The sequence below is a fragment of the Malania oleifera genome, chromosome 10 (assembly GCF_029873635.1).
Source record: "Malania oleifera isolate guangnan ecotype guangnan chromosome 10, ASM2987363v1, whole genome shotgun sequence".
NCBI classification, from domain to species: Eukaryota; Viridiplantae; Streptophyta; class Magnoliopsida; order Santalales; family Ximeniaceae; genus Malania; species Malania oleifera.
The window spans coordinates 46,038,758-46,045,914 of NC_080426.1; positions in this window are offsets into that span (position 1 = coordinate 46,038,758).

The window sequence follows — 7,157 nt, forward strand, 5'->3', positions numbered from 1 at the left end:
AAGCTTGGCTCATGATACCTTGCCTCATTAAATAGGGGAAAGGGGTGTGTGGAGCAATCACCAAGGTCGTTGTTCCTCAACCTTAATCCATATATGGCTCCTAATTTTAAGATATTTCAAATTACCCATCTCATCCTTACAATCTATTTTTCATCTTAATTATATTTTATCTTTATTATATGTGATGCCTTAGTCACTATAATCTAATAATGTGTATAGTAACATTGGTACCCATTGATGTCTCAATTAATTGAATTAAAGACTTTCCAATTTTATAAGAAATTTTTTACCAAAACTTTTCACTAGGGCTTTCAATATCCATGAACAAACGATACCTAATGTTGCGTTCAGAAGCATGGATTTTTTACCTTGGATTTGAATTTGGGTGGATTTGGACAAATTTCAATACAATTTTATATTATATCTCATCTAAATCCAATACAAATTCAAATCCAAGGCCTCTTCAAACATAGGGTAATAGCATACGATGACAATTTAGATTAGGGAGAATGGAGAAGAGCATATTCTATTATGGTTATTGTGTGATTTGGTCCTTCCTTTAGGTAATGTCCTATTTAAGCAATTAGGATATAGATGTTATTATCAAATTCTTTTCTCAATGCTATGTGTTTGATCTTTGGCCCATTTAATTAAAGGATTCAATAGAACACCATTCTCTACTCTTTTATACCTTATCCAAGGATTTATTGAGTCGTATTAGACCATTATTTTCAAATTTTGCATTTTTTGTCCTTTGGTGAGAGAATGACCATATGTGCACTAATCAAAATATGATACTTCATAATAAGGCAACTATAATGTATCAAGTCTAAGGGCTATATGCACAAAGGTAATATGAAATATCATATTGAAATGTATGTAAAGTTTTGAGTTGGTTTCTCATACTTAATATACATATTCCCTAAAATGATATTTCACCAAAGGAAAGCTATAAATGAATGATGTCCAAGGACCATATACATAACTGTAACAGGCATGCAAATTGTTATTTTTTTTTTCAATGGTCATACTCAATAGACATTCCTTTTCATGCATCCTTATGTTTGTCTTAGCATTACCACACTAATAATGAGATTGTCACTCTCCAATTGGCAAACACGACACATTTTAGTCTATTTCGATTATTATTATCCAATTGACAATGTTAGTCTAAGTGTCACAACACTAGAACTTGAAATTGGTCATTCTCCAATTAGAAGATAAGCCAAAAGTTACTGCATGTTTGGTACGTATGAATGGAATAAGAAGCAATAGAATCAAGTTTATCACTTGATTTTTTCATGTTCTCCATTCGAAATTTAATTCCATTCCTTTCCTATCCTATTCCATTTTTTGAACCAAACATGACCTTACTATTTGGATTATGAATGTCCAATTGATAATCTGGAGACTAAATGTGTTTCTATCATATGAATGTTTTATCTGTGACCTCTTTGAAGACTTATTTCCTCACCTAAGATTGTATGAACTAATTTATGTTCACAATTAATGAATATATGTATATAAATATTTTTTCCTTTTTCTTTATTAGATTAATATAAAAAAGTATTAATGTCTTTTAATGTAAAAAAGTATAATACAAATGCCTTCACATAGTGTTAGCATAATTGGGTTTTGGGCATAAAATTAAAAATACAACATTAACAATAAACCTAAAGACCCACTAGGTGGCATAAAATTAACAATTAAATTACACTTAGTAGGAGCATGTGTTATGCATGTAGTGTATTGATGCACCATTAACAGTCAAGTTAGGTTCCTAAATTTATATTGTCTAAGATGTGGTTAATCAAGTTACTATTCATGCATTTAAACTTTATCAAAGTTGTATAATAAATATTACATTAATCAAATTAAATTGTACTTAAATGGCAAAATGGTCAACCAAACACATACACACACACATATTAATCTTGGTTGATTTAAGTGATTCATTGAGTTTGAGTTACACAATGGGGTAGCTCATTCTCTATTCCAAATCCCTCTATATCTCTTTCTATAGTTTGAACTGAGACCTCCAATATAGATGTCACATGTTAAAACTATTGTGTTGCCCCTTAAAAAAACCAATCAAAAACTCTTTCTGTGTCATAGGATAACAACATTCTTTTGAAATATAATGAAGCAAAAACAAAATACATCCATATCTATGCCTTCATTAACATAGCCATTATATCAATGTAAATATTAAACATTAGCAAGTATTGCAATCAAAACATTACATCTAAGTTAGCACGTAAGTACATGTGCAAGCACGTAGGGGAATGCTAAAATACAATACATTGTAAATTGGTTCCAATCAAACCTTTTTTTTTTTAACCTTACAAAAATAGATCATTTTATTTTACCCTTAAAAAAAAGTGATTTGAGAATAATTTTGCAAAATGAAGCAAGCATATTTTCGGCATTGCAGAAGTGTGTACATTGCAAACCTATCCATAAATTATTGTACTATTTTCTTTTCTACCAAATACAACATAAATTTAAACGTGCACTTAGAGATTGAATTTTATTTATATTGGATTTATAATCTAATAGTCATTTTTTTGGTCTTGAAATATAAATAAGGTTAGCCAGATATGTTGAAGAATAAGGAATCATTTGGAACCACTTATAAAAAGGTACTTTTCTATAAAAGTACTTATCTAAAAAAATATTTATCTAAAAGTGGTCTCAGATTACTTATCATAAGTACCTTTTCAGAAAAGTAAACTTTTTTTCAGAAAAATACATTTTTGAAAAATACTTATTTTCCTTAAAAATAGTAGTTAGAAAAAGTACTTTTTAAAATAAGTACTCATTTAAGCATGAATTAAACAATACTTACTCTATCTAAATACTTTTTACAATAAGTACTTATTTTTTAGACGTTCCAAATAGGGGCTAAATAAGTATGGAACTTAACATTACTAGAAAAAAAAAAAAAGATCAAAGTGATTTTTTTTATCATATTGCTTCATGTTTAACCTATTATTTAATTATATAGCTAACTACAAAATTTTAAGCTCTTTACTTCTATTTTGTTTGTTTGAGATTATTTAGTCCATTGTGGATAGAACATTTTGCACTTGCATTTGCCGAACTTCATCAAGCATGCCATAGTTTTTGTAGCATTTTTGAATTTGAGTATGAAAAATCATAATATAAGGCTTGGAGGACTCAATCCAACATATATATACCGTTATACAAGGGATATTAGTGTATGACATTCACAGGAGATGATCTGAATAGAAATGTTGAAAAGGACAATAAAGGCAATGAGTACATGGAAGCAAAGGATATGGAAATAAAAATGAATCTGGTGATTTTTGTTTTAGATTTTACCTTGTCATATGATTTGGTTATATTGAGTACACGTTTTAAGAAAAGAAAAGAATACTACCTTCAAGAGTAGACAAAATAAAAGTAAGATTTTTCCTTTAACTAGGAAGGGGATATTTTATCTTGTAAGACTGTAAAGTTATTCCAAGTGAAAGCTTGACTACACAAAATAGAGTTCTAATATTAGATACATGTACTAGAAAGTGAAAAAGAAAAAACAAAACATTTAATTCACAAGGACTAGGTGGTGAAGGCTGAAAGGAAACAATATTAGTGAAATTTCAAGATAAAATGATTAAAGAAAGGGATTGGATAATAGAAGATTAGGGAGATGTTGAACAATCTGTGAAATAGGATGACTAGCTCTATTAAAAGGATACCAAAAGAGATTTTAAGTGAATCTAGAGGAAGATTCTTTGACAATAGAGAAAGTTGGTGGTGAGATCAACAAGTCCAAAAATCCATAAAGACAAAAAATATTTGGTACAACACATGGAAAAATTATGGAAACATAAGAAATCTTGAAAAGTATAAAGAGATAAGAAAAGATACAAAAAAAAGACCATTGGTAAAGCTAAACAAAGAAAGTTCAGACTTAGATTTAACAAATGAGGAAAGGACTAAAAATATGATATTTATCTGTAAAATTGAAGTTAGTGAAGTAAAAATAACATTGAAAAAGATGAAAAGTGAGAAATCTATATGACTGGACAACATCTCAATTGAAGTTCGAAAATGTTTAGGAGGTATTGGTAGTATATAGTTAACAAATCTTTTCAACACTATATTAAAAACCAAGAGAATGCCAAGGGAGTGGGGGAAAAGCACAAAAATACCTTTATACAAAAACAAAGGCGATGTTCAAAATTATAATAACTATCTAGAATCAAACTTATGAGTCATACGATAAAACTATGGGAAAGGGTAATTGTACAAAGAACAAGGTTAGAAATGAGGCTCTCAATAGAGTAATTCAGTTTTGTGACTGAAAGGTCGAAAACAAAGTTATCCATCTTCTAAGAAGGTTGATGGAAATTTTGAAGGAAAAGAAAAAAAAAAATTTATTGGCCTAGAGAAAGTATATGATAGTAGAGTACCTAGGAAATCCTTTGGTGTGTTTTGGAAAAAAAAAAAAAAAGGAATATGCAATAGATATATTGATGTCATCAAGGATTTATACAATAGAGTAATGACCAATATTAGGATTGAAGGAGGAGAGTCTAAAGAATTTCCAATCACAATAAGGGTACATCAAGGTTCTATTTTGAGTCTGTATTGTTTTGCTTTTGTGATCAATGAATTCACTAGTAATATCCAAAATAAGATCATATAGTGAATGTTGTTTGCAGATGATATTGTTCTAATTGATAAAAGTAGGAGTGGGGTAGAATATAAGTTAGAACTATGAAAAAAACTTTAGAGTCTAGAGACTTTAGAATAAGTAGAAATAAGATAGAATATATAAAATGTAACTTCAGCCACGTAAGGAGGAATAGTAGAGATAAGACTAGAATTGATAATCAAGAAATTAATAACACTAGTAGATTTCGATACGTTGAATCTATCGTACAAGCAAAGAGAGATTGAAGAGGATATAATACATAGAGTTAAAAGCAAGTTGGGTCAAATAGAGGAGTGCTTCAAGCATGCTATGTGTAGAAATCCCGAGTGTCTTGGAGTGATTTAGGGGATATTTATGTAGAGAATTGTCTATTATTGAGAGAGATTATTTTAGGAGATTGTTTCCATCTTTAGCATACCTGATTGTATTATATGTATAATGTATTGGCTTGTATTGTACAAAAAAATTCATTCAAGAAATACAGAAAACATATTCTGATTTCATGGTATCAAAGCTAGGGTTTCTATAATCCTAGTTAACGATGGCAGAAGGAGCCGTCAATAGCAGAGCGTCGAGCACCTCTGAAGCTCTTGACGGCAAGACTAAAGCCACCTCCACCTTGAATTCGAATGGGCGAGAAGCTCGTCCTTCCCACTCTCAGTGGAGAGACTAAACAAAAAGAATTTTCATGAATGGGCTCAGTCAATCAAACTCGTGATTGACGGCAAAGGAAAGTTAGGCTACCTTACCGGCGAGAAGAAGAAGCCCGCCTCAACCGACGCTGCAGCTATGCAGAAGTGGAAGTCCGAGAACTCCATGGTGACTGTGTGGCTAGTGAACTCCATGAAACCTTCAATTAGCAAGACCTATATGTTCCTACCGTCGGCGAAGGACATCTGGGATGCTGTCTGAGAGACTAACTCAGACGTTCAAGGCTACTCTCAAATCTTTGAGATCAAAACTCAGGTATGGCAGATGCGGCAAGGAGAAAGAGAAGTCACAAACAACTATATGGAGATGACGAATCTCTGGCAAGAACTCGACCTGAGCACTGAGGAAGAATGGGAATGCCCTGGAGACAAGACAATGCCCAATACAAGAAAAGAATCGAGAATGAACGAGTATTCGAATTTTTGGCAGAACTCAACCAAGACTTAGACAAGGTGTGAGGGAGGATTCTCGACCGATGTCCTCTGCCTTCAACTCGGGAAATTTTCTCGTAGGAGAGGCGAGAGGAGAATCGGCACAAAGTGATGTTGAAGGAGCCGATTCTGATCGAAAACAATGGACCTGAAATGTCTGCCTTCGTTTCAAGAGGAACTCCTGTTGGGACAAGCCAAAAAATGCAGAAAGGAAGACCCTGGTGTGAGCACTGCCGCAAGTCGGGCCCCTCAAAAGATAATTGCTAGGAAATACATGGGAAGCCCGTAGATTGGAAGTCAAGATAGAATCCAAAAAAATGGCTACCAAGCTGCTATTGATAACCCAACCGAGAAACCACAAGGTGAGAAAAATAATAATTCCACTTCAAGTTGCACATTCAATTCAAAACAGTTGGAGCAACTCTATAAAATGTTCTCTACCACTCAAGCATCGGGTCAGTCTTCCACACGTATTCCGTCTGGTTCTTTAGCCCACCGAGGTAATTTTTTGACAGCCTTAAATACTATCTCTTATTACAAATCACCATGGATAATTGATTCTGGTGCCTCTGATCATATGACCGATTCCTATCATCTGTTTTCATCCTATTCACCTTGTGTTGGAAATTTGAAAGTTAAAATTGCAAATGGATCACTCTCATATGTTGCAGGCAAAGGGAGTATTCGAATCTCTGACTATAAGTCTAAATCTATCCTACACGTCCCTAGGCTGTCTTGCAATTTGTTATCCATTAGCCAGCTGACAAAAGATTCCAATTGCTCTACTAAATTCTTTTCCTCTCACTATGTTTTCCAGGACCAATCATCGGGGAAGACGATTGATAGTGCTAAGGAGTGTGAGGGACTCTACTACTTTGAGGAGGTGAATATGAGTGAACAATGTCAAACTACCATTTGCGATTCTGCATCTGTTTTTAGGGATAGTGAAATCTTTGTTATGGCATTTTAAGATGGGTCATCCAAATTTTAAATACTGACGTTTATGTCCTTCCATTTGTTCAAATAAGACATCTTCTGATTTTCAGTGTGAGATTTGTGAACTTGAAAAACACCAAGGTAATTCCTATCCAAAATCCACATACAAATCATCCAGACCTTGTACTATGATTCATAGTGATTTATGCGGGCCCTTACGCTCTCTTAATCGCTCTCACACGAAATGGTCTGTTACTTTTATTGACGATCACACTCATATTTGTTGGGTTTACCTGTTGAAAGATAAAACTGAAATCCGTTCTATTTTTATCAATTTCCATCCCATGATTCAAACAAAATTCCAAACTCACATTCAAATCTTGCGAACTGATAAT